A 26,264-nucleotide genomic window follows, 5' to 3' on the forward strand; every position below is an offset into this window, starting at 1 on the left:
TAAATTTCATTTCCATGCATCTCCAGCTTGAGTCCCAGGCTTAACAGACGCTATTTTTATCAAATACTTTCTATTCTCTGACATGCTTTGCTAACTTTCTACTATGAGGCAAATCAGGAAAAGTCCACATTCGATTTCTCTTCCTTCTGGCTTCTCTCTCCCCATTTGCGAGAGGGGTGGTGGCATGGGTGGGGGCCCTGTCCTTTCAGTAGGAGGTAAGTGACAAGGCAGGCATCTGAAAACTCAACCTGGTGCCAAAGCATCCCGGAAACAGGCTCTGCTTCCTCTGCAAATGACATCGCGTCCTGGCTTCACCCCATCCCAGATGGCAGAGCTGATGGGACAGGGAAAAAATACAGATTTTAGAGTATTTACAGCATCCTGGCTCCCCACCCCCACTTCCTGTGACGGAGGATTTAGTCTTGGCAGCTAGGTTTTGGAGCCTTTCTTGTGTGGAATATAGGAAAATGCTGGAAGGGATTCTGAGTCACGCAGTGCTGTGAGCGTGGGTGGCTTGGTGAGCCCACCAGAGAAAAGGCAGGGAATTACCTGCAAGGGAAAGCAGAATAGATCAGAAGGTAAGAGGGAGGATAAAGGAGCTGAGAGCCAGAGATGAGATGAACTGAGGGGAATTCAAGAGATAAGTTAAAGGGGATTGGCGTACCTGGTGGGCTATCATGAGAAGGATTTGGAAGAGAGATGAGAGGAGATTTTCCAGAAGCCTTGTTGGTGTTATGAATAGACCCTATCCTCCTGGTTGGCATTTTTAAGACATCTCAGTAAAGACACAAATTTATTTCAAACTTTTTTTTTTTTTTTTTTTTTTGATATGAGGGACTGGGGTTTATTCAAGGCAGCCTGGACTACTGGAGGCTAAGGTTAATAGTGAAAGATGACCACCTTTAACCCTCCTTATCCCATCAACACATCCTGTAGTTCAGATATTTCAAACTGGTGTCCTATGGGCTGGATTTGAACTGCAAATGTGTCTTCTTTGGTTTCTTGAGAGTTAATTTTTTTTTTGTAGCCACCATTGAAAATTGTGATTTCACATTTAAAAAGCTTGCAGTTCCTACTTCTTTTGAAAAAAAAATTTTGAAAAATCTGGCAACATGAGACTCTCACTTCTATAAGGCAAAAAAGACTCATGCTCTCTGGTTAACCCCAGTGTCCACCACTCACATAAGGTGTGCACGTGCACATATACCTGGCCTGCTTCCTGCATTTATATTTCCTACCATCTGGAAACAGCAGACTAGATAGTTGGGGCCTACTCTCCTGCTGAGGACAATTACAAAGGCTGGACAAAATAAAAATAAAATCAACCTGAAAGCATCAAACAATTAAAAAGACAATAAAGAGGTGCCAAACCAAGATCTGGGAAAAGACAGGCATTTAGGGAGGCAAACCCAAAAACCATCTTCTCCCCCTTGGGATATTTGCTGCTTCTGGAAGAGACAACTGAGAAGCTCAGATGCTTCTTTGTAGGCAGTTTTGCATGTAGGCAGTTTTGCATAGTAAGCAGTTTTGCACAGTAAGGGGATGAAACTTGGAATCCAGTGCCCATCAAAGGAGAGGAGTGCCTGTAATTCCCCATTTTAGGCTAGGGGCCATATGGATTGCACCTTAAGACTGGATGAATAGGAGATAGACCACATTGTGCAGGGGTTCAGCTCAGCTGCCAATGAGCTTAATTCTTCAAATTGGATTAAGGTGATCCTAGATTGCTAGTGTCCCCAAGTACCTAGCAGAAGCAAATGTAAATACTCTCTGGAGGAATATAACACCATACTGTCTCGTGTAACTTCTACCAATAATTTTTCACACACAATTTCTGCACACATGAAACTAACCAGATATATAAGGAAATAATATGAATGAGATCCAGCAGAAACAACTACCATAACAAGCCAGAAAACTGCAGTTACTAGAGTTATCAGACAGACTATGCAAAGGAGATAAAATATTAAAAATTCTGGCAGAGAATTAGAAACTTAAAAAAAAAGACAATGATGATTTGTAAAATAACCAAATAGGAATGTACAATTGGACAGCATAATAAATAACAAAAGAGCTCAGAGGATGAGTTTAACCACTGACTAGACACCGTTGAAGGGAGAATGGATAAACTGGGCAGTAGGTTAGAAGAAAACATCAGGACAAGACACGGAAAGACAAAAGGATGGAAAATATGGTGAGAGAAGAAGAGATATGGAAGATAAAGTGAAGGCCGAAGTTCTAGGAGGTGATGAGAGAGAAATTAAAACAGCAGCAATATGTGAAAGTAAAAATAGCTGGGAAATTGCCAAGATTCCAGAAGACCTAGACACCCCAAGCAGGATAAATAAAAGAAAGCCACTCCTAGGTACATCAGGGTAAAATAGATGAAAATCAAAGACAAGGAGGATAAAAATGTTAAAATCAACTAACATTACTTGGAAAAAAAAAAGAATAGACTGTTATCTTGCTTCTTAACAGAAATAATAGCAGCTAGAAATTAGGAGAATTTAAATGTCTTTAAAGTACTGATAGAAAACCTAGAATTCCATACCCAGAGAAAACAGCCTGCAATCATAAAAATGAAATGAGGATAATCTTTGGGATTCTTTACCAGCAGCAGATACTAAAGGAGTGTTCTTTAAGCAGAAGGAAAACAATTTTATTTTATTTTTTTTAATTTTTTTTTTCAACGTGTTTTATTTATTTTTGGGACAGAGAGAGACAGAGCATGAACGGGGGAGGGGCAGAGAGAGAGGGAGACACAGAATCAGAAACAGGCTCCAGGCTCTGAGCCATCAGCCCAGAGCCTGACGCGGGGCTCAAACTCACGGACCGCGAGATCATGACCTGGCTGAAGTCGGACGCTTAACCGACTGCGCCACCCAGGCGCCCCGAGGAAAACAATTTTAAATGACAGGTTATAGATATAGGAAAAAATGAAGAAGAATGCAAAGGCTAATTTGAAGAATCCAAATGAATTAGACTGTACCAAATAACTTAACAATGTCCATTGGGGATTTAAAATTTTTAAATATATAACAAATATATATATAAGTCAGAATGAAGGGGTGAATGAAATTAAAATGGTCTAAGATCCTTGTATTACTGTGGAAGAAGATAAAAATATCAATTAACATTAGACTTTGATTCAGTTAATGACACACACTGTGGTCTAGGATAACCTCTAAAGAATAGTCAAAGAAGTATATAATTTCCAAGGTAATAGACAGAAAGATAGAATATTCAACCACACCAAAACAAGCAAGAAAGGAGGAAAAAAAGAATATAGAACATGTGGGACAAATGAAAGCATTTAATAAGATGGTAGGTTTAAATCCAAATATATTAGTAATTACATCAAATGTGAATGAACAAAGTACTTCAATTAAAAGTCAAAAAGTATCAGGGCTCCTAGGTGGCTCAGTCAGTTGAGTGTCTAACTCTCGATCTCAGCTCAGGTCATGATCTCACAGTTCATGTGTTCGAGCCCCATGTCAGGCTCTGCACTGACAGTGTGGAGCCTGCTTGGAATTCTCTCTCCCTCTCTCTCTGCCCCTACCCCATTTGTGCTCTCTCTCTCTCTCTCTCTCTCTATCTCAAAATGTATAAATAAACTTTAAAAATTTTTTTAAAAAGTCAAGGAGTATCGAACTGGATAAAAAGATATGCATGCTATCTATAAGAAACAGATAAACATTAATTTTAAAAATGTTGAGTGGTGCCTGGGTGGCTCAGTCAGTTGAGCGTCTGACTAAAGCTCAGGTCATGATCTCATAGTTCATGAGTTTGAGCCCCATGCCGGGCTCTGTGCTGACAGCTCAGAGTCTGAAGCCTGCTTTGGATTCTGTGTCTTCCTCTCTCTCTTCCCTTACCCCGCTCACGCTCTGTTTCTCTTGAAAGTAAATAAACATTAAAAAAAATTAAAAATGTTGAAAGTAAATGGTGGAAAATATGTAAATATTAATTAAAATTATATTAATAGTATACATTGATATCAAACTATATTTTAAGGCAAAAACATTACTACAGCTAAAGAAAGATATATCATCATAACAAATTCACAAGGAAGATACAGTGATTATAAAACTTGCACACATCTTATAACGTACAGTCAAAAATATGAAGCTAACATTGGCAAAACCACAGGAAGAAGTGAGCAGGTAAATGAATAAGGATACAGATTATTTGAACACGATTACCAAATGACTTAATGGACTTACATAAAATATCATACCTAACACTTATAGAATTCAGGTTCCCCAAATATTTAGGACTCCTTACCTTCCAAGAAAATAATAGGATTGAAATTCTCTATATCGGGGCTCCTGGATGGCTCAGTTGGTTAAGTGTCTGACTCTTGACCTCAGCTGGGGTCATGATCTCGCAGTTGGTGGGATGGAGCCCCGCCTCCAGTTCTGCACTGGTATCAGGGAGCCTGCCTGGGGTTCTCTCTCTTCCTTTCTGTCTGTCCCTCCCCTGCTCTCTCTCTCTCAAAATAAATAAATAAACATTTAAAAAAATAAATTCTCCATCTCATTTTATGTAAGATGTGGTCATAGGATTTGTTTTGGTCAATGAAATGGGGAAAGAAATAGCTTCTAGGTTCTAGAGTAGTAGTAAACGTTACCTCTTTTTTCTTTCCTGAATGCAGAGGACGAGTTCCTTGACCTCCTTGAGCTCGGGGTCCTTGATTAAGGATTATACAGAGCAGAGTTGCCTAGCCAACCTGAAAATGGACAGGTTGATGTCCATTAATAAGAAATACAGTTTTGTTATTTTAAGTCACTGAAATTTGGGGATTATTTATAACCACAGTATAACCTAGTCTATCCTAATAAAGGTATAAAAAGAAGAGGACTGTTTTTCAGGCACAGAGGTGAGCTTGTCTTGAAAGGATATGGCATGATGAAGTCCCACGAGTCCACCGTGGGACTCCCAAAGCTCCAGGGAGGTGGGGGTGGGAACAAGGCTGGGAAGGGCGAGCAGCTCCCAAGAACAGCCTATGAGGACTGACTAGAGGCAAGTTTGGAAGGGCCTTGTATTTAATAATAAGGAATGGGAATTGTCCTAGAAGTTGAAAGATCTCCAGAAGTTGGTGAGTGGTTGAATATTGGTAGTAATGAAGAGGATAAACTGGAGACAATCTAAATGATGTGAAAGGAGGAAATTATGTAGAGGGTTACTATCAATGAACATGTTCCAGAGTTATTTTCCATTCCTTAGAGGGGGCCATTAGTAGGATTTGGTGACAATTTCTTTAGTAATTGCATGCATATGCAAACACACACATAAACCAATTTAAAAACACAAATCACATCAGGGTGCCTGGATGGCTCAGTCGGTTAAGCGTCCGACTTCAGCTCAGGTCATAACCTTGTAGTTTGTGAGTTCAAGCCCTGTGTCAGTCTCTGTGCTGACAGCTTGGAGCCTGGAGCCTTCTTTGGATTCTGTGTCTCCCTCTCTCTCTGCCCCTCTCCCACTCACACTCTGTCTCTGTCTCTCTCTCAAAAAATAAATAAACATTAAAAAAGTTAAAAACACAAATCACATCAATTATACTCTACGTGCTATTTCCCATTTTTTTCCAGTTATCAATACCTTCGTGGTTATTTTCTGTGTCATCTCAAGGAGACTTGCTTCTTTCCTTTTTATTGGGCGCTATTATATGGATATACTAGAATTATGTAACCATTCCCTTATAGACAGATACTTAGGTTGTTTCCACTATTTACAAACAATGCTTCAGGGACCAACTTGCTAATAATACGCATACATTTTTATCTCTTCTTTCTCCAGACAGTAAGACCAGTTTTGCCACTATTTGAACGGTGACGGTTTTAGGCTGGATCACAGAAACACAACCAGGCAGGCCATTTGAGGTGACAATTTTGGTTAAGGGGTACCTGGTATGCCTCAATTATGCCCAGAATGGTGTCTTGAACACAGTGAGCACTCAATAAGTATTTGTTGAATGAATGAACAAATGAATCCACATCTACTACAGACACTTGTGTGGTCTGCCCTGCCCTCTTCTTCAACAGGGTTTCTCAACCTCAGCACTATTGACTTTGAGGGCTGCCTGCTTTGATGTGGGGGCTGTCCTGTACATTGCAGAATGTTCAGCAGGATCCCTGGTCTCTACCTACTAGATACAACCCCAGTCACAGCAACCGACTATGTCTGCAGAAATTGCCAAATGTCCCCTGGGAAAGAAATGAGTCCCAGTTGAGAAACATTGATTTACAACACGGATTTACTTGTGTAGGGGCAAAGGCCCTTTCTAAAAACACTTCTGCCAATCCTCCCATATTACAAGGGTTTTCATGGAGATTCTGCATTATTCTTGGTTCAGATGTTATTTCCCCGACATCTCCTTCATGACTTAAGTCAATCCTCATTATTTGTCAATCTCCCTTATACCTTCTCTACTCACCAAATGCTCCTCCTTAGTAGTACTTATCCAAAATGAATTTTAGATATGAGTATTATTAAATTAAGCTATTTGCCTCACTCAGCTCTCTAGAGGCAGCCACAAATAAAAATTTGGCATGTAACATGGAACTTTTTGCTCACCATGTTTCTACCTAGTGCCCAAAACAATGCCTGACATATAGTAGGTGCTCACTTCTCTTGGATGGATGGACAGCAATCTGTTACCAGTCAGCAATGGCCAGCCCCAGGTACAACAGGCTTCGGCCAGTTTTTGTTCCTGTGACTTCTGAAACAATTTTGAAAAACGAGGCCATCTCTACCTACATTTTAAAGTTGGTGTGTGACATGCTCATCATTAGGTTCATAGGGCTTCAAGATAATACCTTCCAGCATATTGTAAATATTGGAATTAAAAACTTAAGTTGCGACATCATTCTTTAAATATACCTATTCACGGGGCGCCTGGATGGCTCAGTAGGTTAAGCGTCCAACTTTGGCTCAGGTCATGATCTCGGGGCTCGTGAATTCGAGCCCCGCGTCGGGTTCTCTGCTGACAGCTCAGAGCCTGGAGCTTGTTTCAGATTCTGTGTCTCCCTCTCTCTGCCCCTCCCATGCTCATGCTCTTTCTCTCTCTGTCTCTCAATAATAAACAAATGTTAAAAAAAATTAAATATACCTATTCATCTGTTATTATTTCCGAGAATCCCTATGATTCACTTTCACAGTAGTTTCCCTCAAATTCAAGGAATAGAAGGAACAAATTTTGTTAAATAATAAAAAAAAAATCTTGGGGCACCTGCGTGGCTCAGTCAGTTGAGTGCCCAACTTCGGCTCAGGTCATGATCTTATTGTTTGTGTGTTCGAGCCCCGCGTTGGGCTTCTTGCTGACAGCCTGGAGTCTGGAGACTGCTTTGGATTCTGTGTCTTCATGTCTCTCTCTGCCCCTTCCCAGCTTGCACTCTCTCTCTCTCTCACACAAAAATAAGTAAACTAAAAAAAGAAAAATACCTTAATTAATCATTAAAGGAAGCTGAATTAAATTATTAAAGGAAGTTTCCAGTTTGGGGACCTGGAGCTGGAGATTTTCACATTTGGAGTAATGGCACCTTAGTAAGATTTGTGGAATGAGGGGTACACTTTCCAGTAAGGGTTATTACCAACACAGGCACTTTCTTAGGCAAATCAGTTTTAGGAAGGTGTGCCTAGAAGAACCAGTTCCCTAAAAACAATCCTTGTGAAGTCTGGACGGCCATTCTGGGGGTAATGCAGCCTAGAGGCCTGCAGGGGGCAGTATTGGACAAGCTGTTCGACTCGATCTCGGGGGCTCTATCTCAGGGGTAGTGGGCCGCCCAGCCGGGTCCCCTCTGGCGTGTTTGTGTTCGCACAGTGAATTATTCATAGAAAACGGGCTCCAAGGAGAATGGAGGCCAGACTCCTCTATCCTGTATCTAGAATCGGGGCCCAGGACTGTAAACAGATGAAAACCTTTTTCTCTCTCTGTTTCAAGAACTGGAATTAGGAAAGAAATTGAGGAGTGAAGTCATGCATCTGAATCCACCGTGAGGTTTTTTTATTTTCCTCTTAGGAAATGAAAACAATAGTGAAATCTCGGTAATTTATAGCTGCAGCACACAGTAAGCACAGCGGCCCAAAACTCCTGCTCTGGAATCAGACAGATGGGTGGCTCGGGTCTTTCCCTGGCCAGCTCACCTTTCCCAGCCTCTGCTTCTCTTGCTGTCCTATCGGAACATGACTACCTTCCTCAGAGGGCTGCTGGGAGGAGAAATGAGCCAGCGCAGGAAAAGGGCTCAGCACATGAATGGCATTTAGCAAGAGCTTAATAAATAACAGTGATGATCGTGAAGATGATGATACAACGTTTGTCAGGCATGAGTGTTTCAAAACTTTCCATTCATGTCTGAAGAGGAAAACTCAGAGGTGAGAAACCAAGCCATTTAAACATTTTAAGTTTTATACCCCTTGGAGATAGAAGCGGAAGCAGCCATCCGGTTGGGGGAGGGGGGAGTCATGGCCCTTCAGTGTTACAACCTCACTCTGTTCCTTGACTTTGCTCCTGAGCGCCTTCCAGGTCTGAAGGTCCCACCCCAGTGCTGATAAGAGGGTCTCTATGTCTAAGATAGTGTTGTATGTTGGTTATGTGACAGGTCCACCAGCCTCAGACATAATAGTAATGGCATTGTTCATTATACTTGTCCTCTGTGAAACCTCACAGGATGGGGGTAAGCTAGTTGACATAAAGTTAGTAATGGGAACTAACTGCTGGGATATATGAAAAGTAAGGTTCACGGCAAGATCCCCACAGTTCTGCTGTATACGGGGAGAGGCAACAGAGACTAGCTCAGACAGAGGCACGGAGACAACTTGGATAAGATAATGGTCCTTTCACCTGGCAGCTATCCAGCCCCCAAATAGCTTTTGTATCCAGCCCAAAAATAAGATCACATGAGAGGGGAGAAATAAATACATAAGTGCCTGTCGTTGGGCTTTCCATGGGTACACCAGCATCAGCCGCACTGGTGGGGGGCCCCGGAGAGCGTGGCCTCCCAGTGCACTGGCTGCCTCCCTCCCCTGGCTCTCCCGGGCTGGGAAAACAACCTGTATCAGGGCGGGTGTGGTGTGTGCTTTGCACTCAGCTCTTCTCTCAGGACTCCCTTGAGCTCCATTCACACCAGAGAGGGAGCAGGAGAGAGAGGACAGACGGAACCAACAGCCTCGACTCCAGGGGAATAAGGGCATCGCCTCCTTTTGGTGAAGGACACTCCCTTCTGATGGAGAATGGGAACTCCCTTCCTCCTGCAGCGGCCTGCCTGCAGCACTCCCGTTAGGTCACCCGGGACGCTGTAGGCTGCTGTGGCTGCCTCGCCCCAGAAAGAAAGTGCCCCAGAGCCAAAGCAAAGAGGTGAGTGCATCCGTTTCGTTTCTCTGAGGGGCTCATGACTACAGACTTCGTGCTCGGGTCCAGCATGAATGCTCTCCCCTGCCCCTCTTCTTCCTCTTCTCCTCCCTGATCTGGGTCTCTGGCAGACTTGAGTCTGTGTGATGGATGCTAGCTTAAAATACCTGTACTCTCTTCTCTCATTTTGAGGCTAATATGCTCCCAGAAAGAACAGGGTAGGTCCAGTTCTTAGCGGGGAAGTGAGAAATGATTCCCACCAAGTGAATTATGTTTGCTGAGATCCAAGAAGATGTTTTCCAAGAAACCATTAGACAAATCCCACTGCAGTCGAGTTCATCTTAGTTTTAAAAAGCCCTTCATGAAATAGGAAACAAAAGGAGGCCGGCTCATTCCTTATTATTGGACAAAAGGGAAAAAAAACCCACAAGTGAGATGTGCAGATCTTCCTCTCTCCTCATTCCTTCCACACCTTTTCCTGACTTCTTAGAACCCTGTAAAATATACTTAACAGATCCCAGAACTCATTTCTTTGGTTGAGAACAAGAGGGATAAAATGCAGGGTTTGGGGAGAATTGCTCTGTAAGCCGAGTCGAGGGACAAAGAAGACAAGGCAATTTTGGAGTCTCGGCTTCCCCTCCCAAGCACGTGACATGTACTTTTGCCTGTCTGGGGATGTGTACAGATGTCGCCATCACTAGCAAATGCGTACCACTGACCCTTGTTACACACCATGCCACCCCCTGACTATGGACTACAAATACCTATGCTAAGAAGAAGCCCACAAAACGTAGGTGGGAGCAAGACACTCCAACAAAGCAGGATTCTTTTAGCGACAATAGACTGAAACCCGGTTTGAAGAGACTTGTGCCAAAAGAAGGAAATTTGTTTGCTTGTGTAACTGAAAAGGCTGTGGTATGGTGGGATCCAGGTGCCCAGATGGTAGCATCCCAACTCTGTCTCTCTCCGTTTCTTGGCTCTGCATCCTCGTGTCATTGTATCCCAGGAAGACTCACCTAAGGCAGTGGCAAGATGGCCACCAGCAACTCCAGGCTGACACCCTAATGGCAAAGCCACCCTCTAGAAGAACAGGCATGTCCTTTTCCCAAGAGTCTAGAGTCTCAGAGTCGCATCTCACTGAACCAGTGTGGGCACTGTGGCCATCCTTGCCATGGGGTGTAGTCATCCCCACCCAAACCACACAGACTGGAAGGAATGAAGGGCTGGGTCCCCAAAGATAACCAAGGTGCTAGTCCTAGAGGAGGGGCCTGGACACAATGCCTGCCACTGTGCATTGCTATATTTGTGATGGTCTGGATGAAGACTTAAAACTCCTCCAACATCACTTTTCCTCCCTCTTATAGTCCACAAAAATCAGTGACAGAAAGTCTCATAATAAGGATAGTTATTAGTAGAAGTGACTGAAAGACCCCATGGCATCTCATTCCTAGAGAGACCCCCACATAGTGCAAAAGAAACCAGAAGGCTTTTCTCGGGCTCAGTGCCCAGACGACCCATCATGACGAGACCCACCTAGGCCCCCAACCTTGCCTGTGTGCAGACAGATCTCCCTTCCTCGGTCCCCTGTCCTTGTCCACCTGTGTCTCCCTCTGCTCTGTGGATGTGAACCCACCCTGCCTTTCAAGGGCCAGCCTCAGTGCTGCCTCCCCTGAGGCCTTCCCTGGCTCGTCGAGCCTTTCTGCAATCTCGCACCCTGTAAAAAACTTGAATTTTACATTCCTGGGGGAAACTGGATTTTATCCCTAGCCCGCTCTGTGGTGTCTGACACATAGCAAGTGCCAAGTGACCAACAGAAACCCAGCTTCCCTAAATACCTGAGAGAGGATGGCTAGGTTATGTGAAGTCCTAAATTCTGATTTCAAAAGTAATGTAATAATTATAGCAAACATTAATTGAGTTCTAGCTGTATGCTGCAGCCTCAGAGGCATCATCTCAGGTAACCTTCACAATGACCCTACAAGGCGAATATTGGCATTATCCCTCATTTAACATATGGGGAAACTGAGGCTCAGAGAATTAACTTACTTGTCCCTTAAGCGGTGACGTGGGAGTTAGAACCCAGGCATGCCTGCCATCTCATTTCCTATTAAATTTGGCATTTACATACTTATCAGGGGAGCTTCTGGCTGCCTGATTTTCAAGACCAAGGAACACTGTTGGCTGGTCAAAGAGCATGAGTGAGCTTGGGTGTTTTGGACCCACCTTCTGCCACTTGGGGCTCTGAGTGCCTCTACAGGGGGATCCTTATTAGTTTGTACCCAGGGGCAAAGAGACACTTGCCTACCCCAAAGCCACAAAGCTCAGGGGAGCATGGATTTCACAAAAGGAGATGCCTCTGGGGCCCTGAAGAGGGAGGTACTTTTGAGGAAATGTTAGCTGAAAGTGGGTTTTAGAATTTCAACTTGCCCTTTTGGCTGTCCATCATTGGGCAGATGGCCCTGACGTTTCTACCCTCACAGGGTAGCTCGCAGGATTTGGAAAGCAACAAAATCTGATCTCAAAGGAAACCAAAATGTTGAGACTATGGTGAGTATTTTTTTGGACTACCTATGCCTCTAACAACCAGCCACGGGCCTCTTGTCTGATGCTGTCACCTCTGATGCCAGCGAGGCCCTTGGTTTGAGGGTATGCGGTTTCCGTGACACACTGACCTATTCGTATGGGTCAGCATCTTCTCAAGAGCAGATCCTATTTGATTTAGGCCATTAATCCTCACAATGTCCTGCAGGAGGGTCAGAGACCTGGCGCCCTCATAAGTGAGGCACGGCAAGACTGATCGGGTCCCAGATTACCTAGAAGCAGAGAAGGGCCTAGCCTGGGAGTAACAGAGCTCTGAGGTCTTAGGATCCAAGCCTGCTCGCTTCTCCATGAGTTTACTGTAAAAAAATAAATAAATAAAACCAAAAGAATTATACAGGCTAAGTAAAACTCTTTGGGTAAGTCTTTCAGAGGAAAACCACTGTCAGACCCAACAGAAATGAAAATATATGTTCTCACAAAAACTATACATGTCCATGACAGCATCATTCATCACAGTCCAAACAGGGAAACAAGCCAAAAGTCCATTCACCAATGAATGGATAAATAAAATGTGGCATATCCACACAATGAAATATTACTCAGCGATAAAAAGGAATGAAGTGCTGAAACATGCTGTAACACCGATGAACCTCAGAGACATTATGCTTTTGAAGGGAAAGAAACCCATACTGTATGATTTCATTTCTACGAAACGGCCATAACAGGCAATTCTACAGAGACATAAAGTACATTGTTGGTTGCCTAGGCCTGGCAGGAACACGGTGTGGGGAGTACTTGCTAATGAGTATGGGGTTTCTTTTTGGGGATGACAAAACTGTTCTAAAATTAGCGGCGATGGCTGCACAACCACGTGAATACACTGAAACCGTTTAATTGTTTACTTTAAATGAGTGAACTATACAGTATATGAATTATATCTCAAAGTTGTTTAAAAACCCAACCATGGCTAATCAAATAATGAACCCAGTGACGGCTTCCCTGAAGGATGTGGCCTCACCCCATCTGCTCTGATAAGCTTAGGTCTTCTCCCACATTGCTCGGCCACAGACCACCCAGAAAATCCAAGTGGAAAGAACACAGATGGGAAAAACGGGATCTTTAGATTTCTCCACAGAGTCTAAGCTGGGAGGATTTCTGTTCCCCTCTTTCCTGTGTGGATTATTCAAAATGTTATGGAAGTGATCTCACTATTCTCTTTTCATTTCTGGGTTTCAAGTCCTGCTCCAAAAAAGCATTCTCCCTTCTAAGATTATAAATCTTATTGGGGCTCTGAGTGCCTCTACAGGGGGGGTCTTTATTAGCTTGTACCTTATTTAAAATAAATAATAAGATTATTAATCTTATTAATTCATGTTTTCCTCTAAGGTTTGTCTTCTTACATTTAACTTTCTGATTCCTCAGGAATTTAAATACTAAACTAAGGATCCACGTTGTTTTTGGTTTTTTGCCACATAGACAGACAATTCACAAATCAGGAGTTTTGAATTTTGACTTGGGGTATCTTGTAACTTCCAGGAATTAAACATAAAAAAGGTGTGTGTGTGTGTGTGTGTGTGTGTGTTCAGGAAAAGGGTTACAGATCTTGTCAGATTCTCAGGGGTTTTGTGACTCACAGGAAAACCATTGGACTCCCTACATTTCATACCCTGGGGTCCAGGTAGACTACATATGTATGTTCCAAAGCACGAGGCAGAATCCAAGCCAAGGTGACAATTATTAAACAACTACAGGGGAGGCCTGAGCGATTACTTCTGGGCAAAATTGTCCATCACATGTCAAGTGAGAGTCATCCCACCTTTTGTTCTCATGGTTTACTGAGGCAGAGAACAAGATGGGACTCCCATGGATCTCCCAGGGCCTATAAAACGTTACGTTTTTATTCATCTGCTGACAAACTGGTGGAGCTGATAAATCGTGTTCTAAAAGTAGCTGACAAAACTTGGACCCTCTTGTCACAAAGAATTTGAGGAGACTTACAGACATAAATATAAGTAAATAATGAAGTAGAAAAGCCATGACAAAGAAGGTGGCAGTCCCTCAGGTGCACACTCATACATTCATGTGACAAATACATATGCACACCCACCGGGGGCCAGGCACTGTCGAGACTGAGGGTTCTCAGAGTTTGGTTCCTGGACGCAGTTTCACCGTCATCTGGGAACTTGCTAGCCGTGCACATTTCGAGGCCCACTCCAGACCTCCTGAATTAGAAGCTTTGGAGTTGGGGCCCAGCAATCTGCGTTTTAATCAACCCTCCACGTGATTCCGATGCACATCCAAGCTTGAGAACCACTGGTCTAGACACTGAGGATGTAATGGTGAAGAGTCAGATGAAATCCCTGCTTTCCTCATGGAGTTTATATTCCAGTGTGTGTGGCAGAGGGGCCAGGAAACAAACCAGTAAACAGCTAACTGAATATCATAATGTTCCATGGCAGTAAGGTCTGTGAAGGAAAAGAAAGCAGGAGGATGTGAAGAACAGTGATAGGGGCTGATTTAGAGCAGGTGGTCAGGGAGAAGGTGATCTGAAATGAGACAAGAATGATAAGCAAGAGCTTGCCATACAAAGAGGGGCAGAAAACAAATGAGTACACCTCAGGAAGCAGGAGTAGCAGGGGCAAAGGTCCTGAGGTAGGACTACGTTTGGCCTAGATGAGTAGTATGACTGCAACAAATGACCAAGCAGTTCATAGGAGGTGGACTTAGGAAAGCGGTTGGTGATAGCAAGCTTAGCTTTCATTCTTAGAGCAAGTCAAAGGCACTGGACAGTTGTGAACAAACAGGTATATGATCTGATTTATCTTTTAGCAGGATCCCTCTGGAATGAACTATAGAGAGTAACTTGGGTAGAAGCAGGGAAATCAGCTAGGAGGATTTTGCAATAGCCCAGGAACACTGGTGCTTGGATGGACTACACCAATGTGCAAAGATTTATTACTAAGTGAAAAGCAAACAACAATGCAGGACATTGCTCGTAAATTGTTTTTGAGCATATACACATTCAGGTGTATGAAGCCGTTTCCCCACTAAAGGGTCCAGGAAAAAAAAAGTTAATAGTGGTTATCTTTGGGGAGAGGGGCTTAGTGAGGGTCATTTTATACCCTTCTGTACATTGTGCATGTGGCCATGTGTGCAAAGCATTACTTTTATTTAAAGATAAAATATTTTAAAATAAAAATTTAAAAATTGAGATAAAAGAAAACATAAAATAGAAGAGGCAGTGGATGATCAATATCACAGAGAAGAAGAAGCCCACCCCTCATGGGTTAGTCCCTTCCAAGTACAATCCCCGGAAGAAGCCAGAGAGCCAGGCTGACCCTGGGGTGAGCTCCTGTTCTTGGATTACCATAGGATCAGGTGACTGCCCCCTTGAGAACCACTGGGCCCTGTTTCTGTCCTGCAGCTCTGTGACGTTTGTGGCTTTCAGGTCTCCTCAGGCAACTAATACAATTTCCTGTAAACGTCTGCGGCATTTCCCTATGCCCTGTGTGTCAAATCCCTCCCCTCCGTCATCCTGGCAGTTGGTTCGCCATGAGGCCAGCATGCCCTTCATTTAATTGCATGATTTGGCATAAACAGAAGGAAATACTTTGCTAGGGGAGAGAGTATAGTGCAGCATCTGATTTCTCCTGTCAGCTGATTAGGATTTGTTGTGTCCCAACAAGGTCAAATGGAATTAGAAAGAAAATGCAGTGTGTCCGGTGTGTGTTTCAAATAACTGCATCATTTATGGAAACAGGACAAACGAATGGGGAAATTTTAAAGCAAATACTGACTGTCAGCTTCAAGATTCAAGGCACAAGAAGCCATTGCTTCTATGTTATGCCCAGAGAGAGAGAGAATAGTTGCTGGGGGCATTTTGAATTCTGCTGATTCTATCATGCTTTGGTTCCACTCTCACGTTGGGGCAATTAAAAAGTGATGTCTGCTTTTCAGAGGCCCCAAGCACGGAATAAGTCAAGGCATGGAAATGCCACATTCTACTTTTAGCACTCTTCTAAGGCTCTTATAAGAGGTTTAGAGCCACGTTCTATGATAGCAACTGCTGAAGTGCTCCATTGTGAATCAATCTCTTAGGATGTGGAAAGAAAAATCTCACTTCCAGAAGCAGCCACAATATTTCAGGTGTGGATGACTCTGGCCATGGCCACACCTCTGTGGATAAAACTACAAGGCTTCTACCAGGATTTCTGTTGGTCTTGCAAATCTGTCATGTTCTTCCTTTCACAGACCCACCCCCTGCCGTGTTAGTAGGCCTGCATATAGGGTGGTTTTTTTTTTTTAATGTTTATTTATTTATTTATTTTGAGAGAGAGAGACCACAAGCAGGGGAGAGGGGCAGAGGGAGAGACAGAGAATCCCAAGCAGGCTCCATGTTCAACACGGAGCCTGATATGGGGTTTGATCTGCCGACCCTGAGATCGTGACCTGAGCCGAAATTGAGAGTTGGACACTTAACCGACGGAGCCCCCCAGGCTTCCCCCTGCAGATAGGTTTTAAGCATTGCAGAAACGGCTTTAAATGTGGTCTAAGAGCTTTGAGGGAAGGTATGTTTCTGTTACATGACCTGCATAGGATCTAGAGTATTATGGATGCTTAATGAACAGCCTCAACAGCTATTATTTCCTGACCCAGAGCTGGAGGGCTATTCTGAGGCCAGACCTTCAGACAAGGCAATCTCCAAGTCTCTTCCCAGGCTAAATAATAGGCCAGAAAGCATTAACATTATCATGTCTCATGACTCAAAACATCCAAATGTATATTATTTAAAAGACAAATTTAGACGCTTGATATGAAAGTTGAAATAAATGTGGAGTTTGGGGGATATTAAAGTGAAATGTTTAAAAATTCAATATTGAGGGGAATTATATTACAGTAAATACTCTAAGGAACTGAGGATTCATTATTTCCCAGTATTTGGACAGTAACATTGCTGAATATCAGATATGCAGTAAAGAAATTAGTTTAGGGGCGCCCAGGTGGCTCAGTCTATTAGGCATCCGACTTTGGCTCAGGTCATGATCTCACGGTTCATGAGTTCAAGCCCCACATCGGACTCTGTGCTGACAACTCAAGAGCCTGGAGCCTTCTTCAGATTCTGTGTCTCCCTCTCTCTGCCCCTCCCTTGCTTGCACTCTGTCTCTCTCTTGAAGATAAATAAACATGAAAGAAGAAAGAAAGAAAGAAAGAAAGAAAGAAAGAAAGAAAGAAAGAAAGAAAGAAAGAAAATGAGTTTATATCAGTAGCCAGGGATTATCTTTGTGGAAAATCCTTGTAGGTTTTTTTTTTTTTTTTTAACAGCAGTTCACAACTGGATAGAATGGAGAAAAAACACTAAAATAATGACTTACACTTGTGTTACCCGTTTTCAAGGTGCTTTCACACGTTTTGGCACACTGGATGGTCCCATTACTCCTGTTGGCTTGCAGGGAAGATGCGGTTAGGAGTCTCATCCATCTCCTTTAGGAAGGATGGAACGGGAACCCGGCCGAGCTGCACGGGAAGGGTCAACCACACAGTGTGGGCAGGTTCAAGGGCATGACCCTGACTAGGGACACCTGCGTTTAGTCACAGCAAAGGCTTTTATTAGGGGATGCATGCTGGGTGAGACCCTGAGCCGCATCTCTGTCCTGAGAATTTTTAGTTAGCTATTTAATGGGTTTAATTTCCTAATTTAGTGTTTCCTAACCTTAAGATCTATCTTTCCATGTGGTTGAAAGTTAACATGCACACTGGAGGTAGCATAATAATTCTCCAGTATTGAGAAGACGATTATCCGAAATATTTTTATCTTTCTGTGCTTCAGAAGGTCCTTTGGAATTGTGCAGACACTCAGGAAGATTATTATTTTTGAAAGCAAATTATGAGTACCTTTGAATATGTAGGCATGGCAGCTCATGGAGGTTCCAATTAATAAAATTTGGTGAAATCATTTTTTTTCTGTACTTTTCAAGTCCCTTTCAGGAGAGCCGTGGCTTATCCATCCTGTTCCAGGGAGGCTCATCTCCTCAAAAGGCACAAAAACGGCTCCCTGGATGCCACATGATGCCTTTGGAGAGAGGCTCCCACCTCCACCTTCCAAGGGGAGGTGGAGACCAGAGAGCAGTATTTTGTTTTTAATGTTTTTGTTTTTGTTTTGAGAGAGAGAGAGAGAGAGAAAGAGTGAGCAGGGGAGGGACAGAGAGAGAGGGAGACACGGAATCCGAAGCAGGCTCCAGGCTCTGACGTGTCAGCACAGAGCCCGACATAGGGCTTGAACTCACAAACCATGAGATCATGACCTGAGCCAAAGTCGGATGCTCAACCGACTGAGCCACCCAGGTGCCCCCAGAGAGCATATTTCTAGTTCTCACAGGTCAATCCGTACCTGTCTATCTGAATCAGCAGGCGGGTGGGCTTGGACAAACATTCATGCATACAAACACATACCTCCCAGGCTTCCAATGCCTACATAAGGAGTAGAGACCTTCTTCAGTTATGGGAAACTATTCATCATGTTTCCATTTAGTCTCTTCAAAGATACCTCCTGATCCACATCCTTTTAATCCAATTTCCAGCTTCATTCCCTACCTGCCAGCCAAAGAGTTATTTGTACAGGCAGCTTCCTCCCTTCCTCACCCTGTCCCGGCCAGCGGCATGAAGATGATGCCTGTGGTCCTTTAATGAAATCCCCACCCCTGGAGCTGGGCTCACCTGAGGATTCATTAGCCCGGTTCAGCAGTGACAGGCTTGACCACTGGTCAGGAACGACAGAAATACTTGCTCCACAGCCCCATCCAGCCCTAGCCTGGACGGCCATTGCCTTGGATGGCTTTGCAACATGCCCGTTGCAAGGCTTGGCCCTAGGAATGGCACAAACAGACACACACACACTCTGCCACACGCAGACACCTACACCCTGCGCAGGGATGCCAGATGACAGAACAGAAAAGGACTCTTTCATCCGGCAGCCTTCTGATTCCAGAGGAGCGTCTCTGAGCCACGACCTGCTGTTTCCCTGGTGACTGAGGCTTCCAAATAAACAGGATTCTGCTCAGACAGGCCAGTAGTCCATTCGGCTCAGCCATTTGCCCCAAGACAAACCACGTTAAAATAACACCCAGGATAGCTGCCGTCTGTCGTCTCTGCCTCCCTTCCCTGCTGGCCAATAGCTCTGCCTGCTGCTGGCTGTCCAGAGTTGGGGGCACTTAGAGCTCTGTGTATGTCCCTGTGGGTGGGGTCAGTGCGGGCTGTAGTCTACAGGCAGGTCCCCTCTGCTGATAAACAAGGTCAGAGAGAGACCCAGAGGCTGGCATTCTCAGCTCCCCAGCCTGCCTCCCTGCTTCCCACACGACCCTGCGGGACTGGTAGCCGGCTCTGTGGCATGGTGTCTGGAGGCAGACCAGCAACCTGATGTGCATGCCACGGCCCGTCCCCTCTCCCCACACAGAGCTGCAGTAACCGAGAAGTTCAGAGAGCCGGCGTGGGGCTGCTGGGAAAGCAGCCGCAGCACAGTGACAGTGACACGGAGCAGACGACACCCAGTGGATTTCCGTGTTGCCCTTGGACGAAGAGGCACAGTCCTCAGCCTACAAAGGTTTTGAGGTAAGAATCTGAGTCTCCGTTTCGGGGAGGAAAGAGCAGGTTGTGTGCAGAGCTGAGGGCGTGCGTATGTGTGTGTGTCCAAGTGCAAGGATAATATTACATGGAGAGGGGGGAAAAAAACGGGAAGACTGAAGGCAGTGGGATGTTTTAAGCAGATACCACTGGAACCAGTTCCCCGGCAAGTGGATCCCCAGAAGCTCGCCTCTGGCTGGGTTTAATCCGTGGTGCCGGCCGCTCTGGGGAGAGGCATCGCCCGTGGCACAGGCATGTAAAAATAGCACCTAGACTTCAGAGACTGTAAAAACGATCCTGCACCATGCTGCCCCAGCACCTTTATTCCTCCACTGCCGGGCCGACGAGGACTGGAGGGGGCGGAATGTCCTCATTTACTGAAGCGCTGGATACAGCCCCTTCGTTTCCACAGAAGCCAAAATCGGTAGCTTTAGTTAAGTCTAGAGGGCGTGAGCCTGCTGTGTCACACTCACCCTCTTGGGGAACCTGGACATTCAGCTGCCTCGGGAAGGCTGTTCACTGAGCACCTCAAACTTTATCCTAATTTTGATACAAAAGTCGGGCTGAAATACAGGATTAGCTGAATGTGATAGGATAGGCGGCTATTCGGATGGCCCCGTGGCTCACCTGGACTATTCCTTACCTTCCTTCTGATCTTTGAATATCACACGCTCATCTCAGTGCCCCTGCAGACTGGCACTGGAGGAGAAGGTGCGGGAATGGCTAGCCACATCCACGTCACTATTACATGCCCAAAGTGTGCAAGACTTCTAAAGAACAGTTGAAAAATTCAGACCTCCAGGTCTGGGGGAGAATTTAGGCATCAAGTGCCCATTTTTCAGAGACCCAAGAGGAACTCACCTTATCTGGGCACTGGGGTCTAAGAGCTCCCTGCGTGACTCAGCAGAATGTAAACATTCAGTGCTTTCTCTAGCTGCTTTAACCACTGTACCGCCCCCCACCCCCCCAACCTCCCCACACACTCTTCTGCATTCTTTTTCTGCTTTGGCACTTTCCCTTTCATTCCCTACAGAGATGTGATTGTTTATGATGTAGTTCTGCAAACAGCGGTGGGAGAGGCAAGCATCCGCCACAGGACGACCGGGGCTTTGTGTGAGGCTCAGCCAGCCCTGATGGTGGCAAAGGGTTGAAAAGAAATAAGCCCGGCTTTGCAAAGTGGTGTCCAGTGAAGGGCTGGCCAGCTGTTTACTGGGACTGTCTGGGTGAATGAGTGTGGATTTTGGTGGAGACTGTGATTCACAGTCACAAATTCCCTTTTCCTTTGTTTTCTTTGTGTTGGTCATTGAGGGCTTCTGAGGAAATTCCCCTTTTCAGATTGTATATCTGAAGGCAAGATCATCAAAGGTGCTGCTGAGGGCAGCTGGTGAGCACTGGAGGCTTTCTTCTGTTGACCCTGCCTTTGCTAGTATGAGTAAATGGCTTTGCAGATGAAGTACTTAAACAAAGGCCAAACTGATACACAAATAATGAAGGGAGAAAAACAGACTTTCTTGTAAACTCTCTCCCAGATCTGCTGTGCATACATATAGATACGGCTTGCCTGGTTCCGAAAAGGATTTAAGGAAGCGCTATGGGGTTGGTTAAGTGGTTTGACGTCATAGGCCAGTAGCATCAACCACGATGATGATGCTTTCAGTGGTGAGGGTGGACGGCATCTTAGGCTCCACCTACACTAAGTGAAGGGATGCCTGACCCAGGATGGAGAGTGTGCTCGCTCGCCTGGCTCACATGCGTTCTGTGGATGCTAGTAAACCGTGGAGGATCACAGAGCTGCCAGGCCTGCTGGGCCACCCTCTAGGAGTGAGGGACGGTACAGAGTGTAAGGCATTCCCCATCCACCTTATCAAAGGGTGTTGCTTGGCCAATGCAATGCTCCTTGAGTTAAGCAGCTGGAAAAGCAATCTGTCACGGGTGCCGCAGGCATACCCGGTTTTAGGTGAATCTAATGCCTACACGTGAAACGAATTATAGGTGAATGAAGATTTTTCCCCCCTGTTTTTCACTAATCAACACATGCTCATGGAGTACTGACAAGGGGTCCCATCTCAAGGTACAACTGGATTGAGCCCACTCAGCCACAGAAAAGGGAGGGCACCTACCTGGGGGGGCAGGGGCAGGTAACAGTGAGTGTGGACTGACAGGATGTCCAACTCAGCTGGGAGGCAGGGTCCAAGGTATGGGAACAAGGGCAAGCATCCAGGCCAGTGGTCTACAGAGAGAGAAGAGGAAGGAAGGGAATATGAAGTGTTTGATTCCTAAATATTCCGAATTAAGAGAGGCAGCCTAATATAGTGGTCAAGTGCATAGATTCTGCAGCGGGGCTCCCTGGGGTTCAGATTCAGACTGTGCCATTTATTAATCCTGTGGCTTTGTGCCTCAGTTTCCGCATCTGTCAAATGGGGTAAGAAAGTACCAACCTTGTTGCTGAAAGGCTCAAATGAGTCATGCTCTTAGTGCCTGACTTATAGTAACTACTATGTATTTGCTATTAGTGAAAGGTGAGTTCTGAACATGCTGTACACAAGTCCTTTTGTTCCAAAGTCCAAAGTGACACTTTATGTTTCCTGTGCCCTTACTATGTGCCGGGTACCCGACTTGGCTTTATGTATCTGATCTTGCTGAATTCTCATAACAATCCTGGGAAGTAGGAATTGAGGCTTGCTGGGCTGGGCCATTTGCCGAAGTTCACGCAGTCACCAAGTGACAGAGCCACATGTCACACCCAGGCTGTGCTCCCACCTGATTTGCCATGTATGTTTTATCGGATCACTGGAGGGGTCCTAAGAGACGTGGAATTTGGTGACAGGAATTCACGACAGGTGATATTTGAAGACCTAGGAAAGTAGGCCAGGATTTGGAAACTCTCCTAAGAAAGGCAGACCCCAGGGGGTGCCTGGGTGGCTCATTTGGTTAAGCATCTGATTTCAGCTCATGCCATGATCCGTGATCTCATGGTTTGTGGGTTCGAGCCCCGCATCAGACTGTGCCAACAGCTCAGAGCCTGGAGCCTGCTTTGGATTCTGTGTGTGTGTGTGTGTGTGTGTGTGTGTGTCTGCTCCGCCCCCATTCACACTCTATCTCTCTCTCTCAAAAATAAATAAACGTTTTTTAAAAAATTGAAAAAAAGAAAGAAAGAAAGGCAGACCCCAGCTTGGCCCACAGTCAGACTCTCCACTTTGAGGACCTACGGCTTTTGAGACCAGGTCTTCAGGAACAAGACATGAATGCAGTCACGGGGGAACAAGAGGGGCCTCAGGTTTTCCTGAACCAGTCAGCAGATGATGCCCAAGAAGAGAGGAAATGGTGCCTGACAACAGACACAGAGGCAGAGGCACAAGCCTGCTGGGCCAGCACCCCGCTTCAACTCTGCAGGCCTGAGGTCAGAGGTCAGCTTGAGCTCAGCTCGACGTCAAGACTGGGTGACTCCAGTCGTAGAGAGAGAAGGGATGGGCCATCCAGAACTTGGTGTCTGTAAAAGACTCGATCTGCTGGTGCAACCCCTCTAAGGAGAACGTTTAAAATACGACAGAGATTTGTTTTCTGCATAACTGCTCATGACCTCTGACTTTGTCCAAGGAATGCTAGTGGTGGGGACAGGCGTGAGGAGCAAGCCCCTCTTGCACCAGAGCTGTACAGGTGTGTGGGGGGGGACCTCAGACAAGACTCCCCTCTGTCTCTCCAGGACCTGTAGCTTGCAAACAAATGTGCATAATAATCACAGGGGAGCTTGTTTAAAAAAATCAGGTACCCAGGTCCGGCCCATCGAAGTCCCAACTTAGCCAGGTTCCGGAGGGACCCACGATTTTGCATTTCCTGGGTAGGACCCAGGTGATTCCATCTTTGGTCCACAGGGGACAGTTGAGGAAACCCAAGTCTGACCATTGCTCTGGTTCTTTTCCCTTCATTGCTGTGAACGAGAACACAGAGTCATTTGGTCTGAGTCAGGGACAATTGGCCTCTTCCTTGTCATCCCCTCCTTCCTGAATTACCGTCTTCCTCGGACTAGCCCTCCACGTGTTGCAACATCCACGACAGTGTCCACACTGCACGCCGAGTTGTTATGTGCCAGGCACAGGGCCAACCCCTTCATGCTATTCCCTCACTCAACCCTCACAACCACCCCATAAGTTAGGTGCAATTATTATCCACCTTTTACAAGTGAGGGGAAAGCCCTCGCTGCTAGGAAGTGGCCGATCTGGGGTATGAACTCTGGACAAGCAGATTACCAGAGCACCATCATGGAACCTCCTATCAGCGGAGTTTTACCTGTTGGTCACTTCAGCCTTCCCTTCTCGCTCTTGGGTGCCTTTCTCTGGTTCACGTTCCTCTCTGGTCCGCTTCCATTCCCAGGCCCCCGTATAACTTTCTCAGAAGATGATGTGGCCCTGTGCTCCCCTACTTTTTTCTCATTCAATCAATCAATCAGAAAGGGCTGAGGCAATGGGCAGGTGGAAGGCAGGTGTTAGGAGCTGAACTACGTCCTCTCCTTAAATTCACATGTTGAAGTCCTAACCTGCAGAGTATCAGAATGTGACCTTATTTGGAGACGCCTTTACAGAGGATATCAAGTTTAAATGATGTCATTAGGGTGGGCCCTAATGCCAGCATGACTGGCATCCTTATAAAATGGGGAAATTGGGACAGAAAGACATACCTAGAGGGAAGATGGCATGAAGACACAGGGAAAAGAAGGCCATCTACAAGTCGTGGAGAGAGGCCTGGAACAACACTTCTCCTCCCAGCCCTCAGAAGGAACCAGCCCTGCTGATACCCTGACCTTGGACTTCTGGCCTCCAGAACTGTGAGCCAATACACTTCTGTTGTTTAAGCCGCCAGTCTGTGGCACCTGTTGGGGGAGCCCTGGAAAACTACTATGGTGGGAGCCTAGGTTCACCCCCAGGTCCTGAGTTTGGAGTGATCTAGTTTGAGGCCAACACATCCTACCAAGTTATGACAACTTTCTCGTCTCTTTAACTCAGGAGTCAACTTCTGTTGACTTTAAACAGTGTTCATGGGACTCACAGATAGTCTAAGTCCCAGGAAGGAAGAAGGAATGAGCAGCAAGGATGATGAGGGGAGGAGAGAGGAGGGAAGGGAAAGTAAAGAAATAAAGAGGCAGCTGGATAAAGAGGACAGAGAATGGGGACTGGGAGGGGGGTTACTTGAGGGTCACTAGTGCCTTCACCTCAGGTTCATTCACCTCATTTGTGAGCTACTGCCAGTGTGCCAGGGAGCATGCTAGACACTGGGGCTGTGATACAGCCTGGAACGGACGGTTCCCGCCTTCCTGAAAGCTAGAGGCTAGAGAGGGACACGGACTCAATCACACAGTAATTCTCCTGCGTGTCTCAGGAAAGCATATGCAGTACCGGACCCAGTCACGGGGTCTGGAAAGGTTTTGGTGAGTTCGTGACGCTTGGGTTGAGATGTAGGGGGTGGGCAAGCGTCCACTGGGTGAGGGATGAGTGTTTCAGACGGAGGGAAAATACTGCAAAGGTCACACAGTGTGAGGAAGTGCGGCATTGCCAAGGGGTGGAGGAAAGGCCGGTATGGCTGGAAGAAGGAAGGGAAGAATGAATGTATGGAAGAAGGGGGACGGGTCAGAGAGCAAGGCCCAGGAGGGGGCCAGACCATGGCAGCTGGGTTGACAGTTTGGGTCCTTCAAGTGAGAACCACAGAAGGCCAGAGAAGGAAGGAATCCTGGATACGGCAAACTCCTTTCAACAAAGGGAATCCTGGGATAGAGATGTCAAAGGCATGCTTTAGCAGTGGGTCTTTCCAAAAGCAAGACATCAGACTTTTTGAGTTCACAAACTTGGGGTTGGCTGCTTCGCCTCTAGGGAATGAAGTTCTAGCCATTGTCGACCCTCAACAGAGCACATTCTAGGTGTTTGTCAAGGCTCCATTGGGAAGGGTCAAACGGGGACAGTTCTGTCCTGTCAACGGTTAATGACCCAGCTTGGCAGCTCGGACAGGTTGGCCGGGCAGCCCGCCATTTGGCAACACTTGGAGGACACAGGGGGGCCTCGGAATATAACCCGTCTGCTTGCTGTACTTTGTCTGAAGGTGCAGGAGCAGGCATGCATTCCAGAGGCAAATTATTCAGTGGGGGCTGTGGAGAATGGCAGAGATTCCGGTTATGAAGGGGAAAGAGGTAAGGGAAGGGAGCCCAGAGAGACCGCTGAGGGCACTAGGGGTGAAAGTGGGCAGAGAAGCATCTGAAAGGAGCAGTGCAAAGGACCTGATGCCAAATGCTGCCTCACTGGTGAGCTCACGGGAGCAGTGGCAAGATGGGCCCGCAGCTGGCGAGTTCCCACTTTGGTGGTGCCTGAGAGCCCCACTACCACACGCACGCCATCTCCATCGCTGGGAAACTTCTCGTCAGTGCCAGGTATCGTTGGCGTAATGCACTCAGGAGCCCCCATGTAAAAGTGAACGCAACGCCTTTGCCAGAAGCCCCGCCTGCCACAAAAAGAACTCTCTTCCTTTTTCTTCCTGGAGAGGGGCTGGATCTGGCTAAGCAAGGATGAGTTGTGGGGGCAAGCGGGGCACACTTTGGAAAAGAGAGGGGATCTTCAGGAAGGTGAGTAAGCAGCCCAAGGCCTCTTGGGGAGCAGGATCCCCTGACTCTGCTCCTCTTACCTCTCCCACCCACTCGAGCCCCACTGGCCTCTTTTCTGTTCCTCTGAGGTTCCATGTCCTTACCAGCCTCTTGGACATTGTGACTGCTGTTCCATCC

At 45.9% G+C, this 26,264-nt stretch overlaps 1 protein-coding gene and 2 long non-coding RNA genes across 4 annotated transcripts in view; 1 reads left to right on the forward strand and 2 right to left on the reverse strand.

The window, feature by feature from the left end:
- Nucleotides 1-4,590: 4,590 nt before the first annotated feature.
- On the reverse strand, nt 4,591-14,951 carry LOC144616935 (uncharacterized). The gene is made up of 3 exons (XR_013556852.2): nt 13,995-14,951; nt 12,160-12,243; nt 4,591-4,726 (listed from the first exon to the last, which is right to left on the reverse strand). It is a non-coding gene; the product is annotated as an uncharacterized LOC144616935 (long non-coding RNA).
- FGF1 (fibroblast growth factor 1) overlaps nt 8,923-26,264 on the forward strand; it is a 103,711-nt gene continuing 86,369 nt past the window's right edge. The window contains exons 1-2 of one of the 2 annotated variants that reach the window (XM_078450043.2): nt 8,923-9,352; nt 19,338-19,492. The gene's annotated coding sequence lies outside the window, so the exon portion shown is untranslated. Of the gene's footprint in view, nt 9,353-19,337; nt 19,493-24,099; nt 24,327-26,264 lie in introns of those variants that run through there. The other variant, XM_060635858.3, reaches the window with a different exon arrangement.
- Nucleotides 20,526-26,264, reverse strand: part of LOC132681423 (uncharacterized) — a 339,118-nt gene continuing 333,379 nt past the window's right edge. The window contains exon 6 of the long non-coding RNA XR_013556851.2: nt 20,526-21,734. This is a non-coding gene — a long non-coding RNA (uncharacterized LOC132681423). The remainder of the gene's footprint in view (nt 21,735-26,264) is intronic.

Source organism: Panthera onca, chromosome A1 (assembly GCF_046562875.1).
Source record: "Panthera onca isolate mPanOnc1 chromosome A1, mPanOnc1 haplotype 2, whole genome shotgun sequence".
Taxonomy (NCBI): domain Eukaryota; kingdom Metazoa; phylum Chordata; class Mammalia; order Carnivora; family Felidae; genus Panthera; species Panthera onca.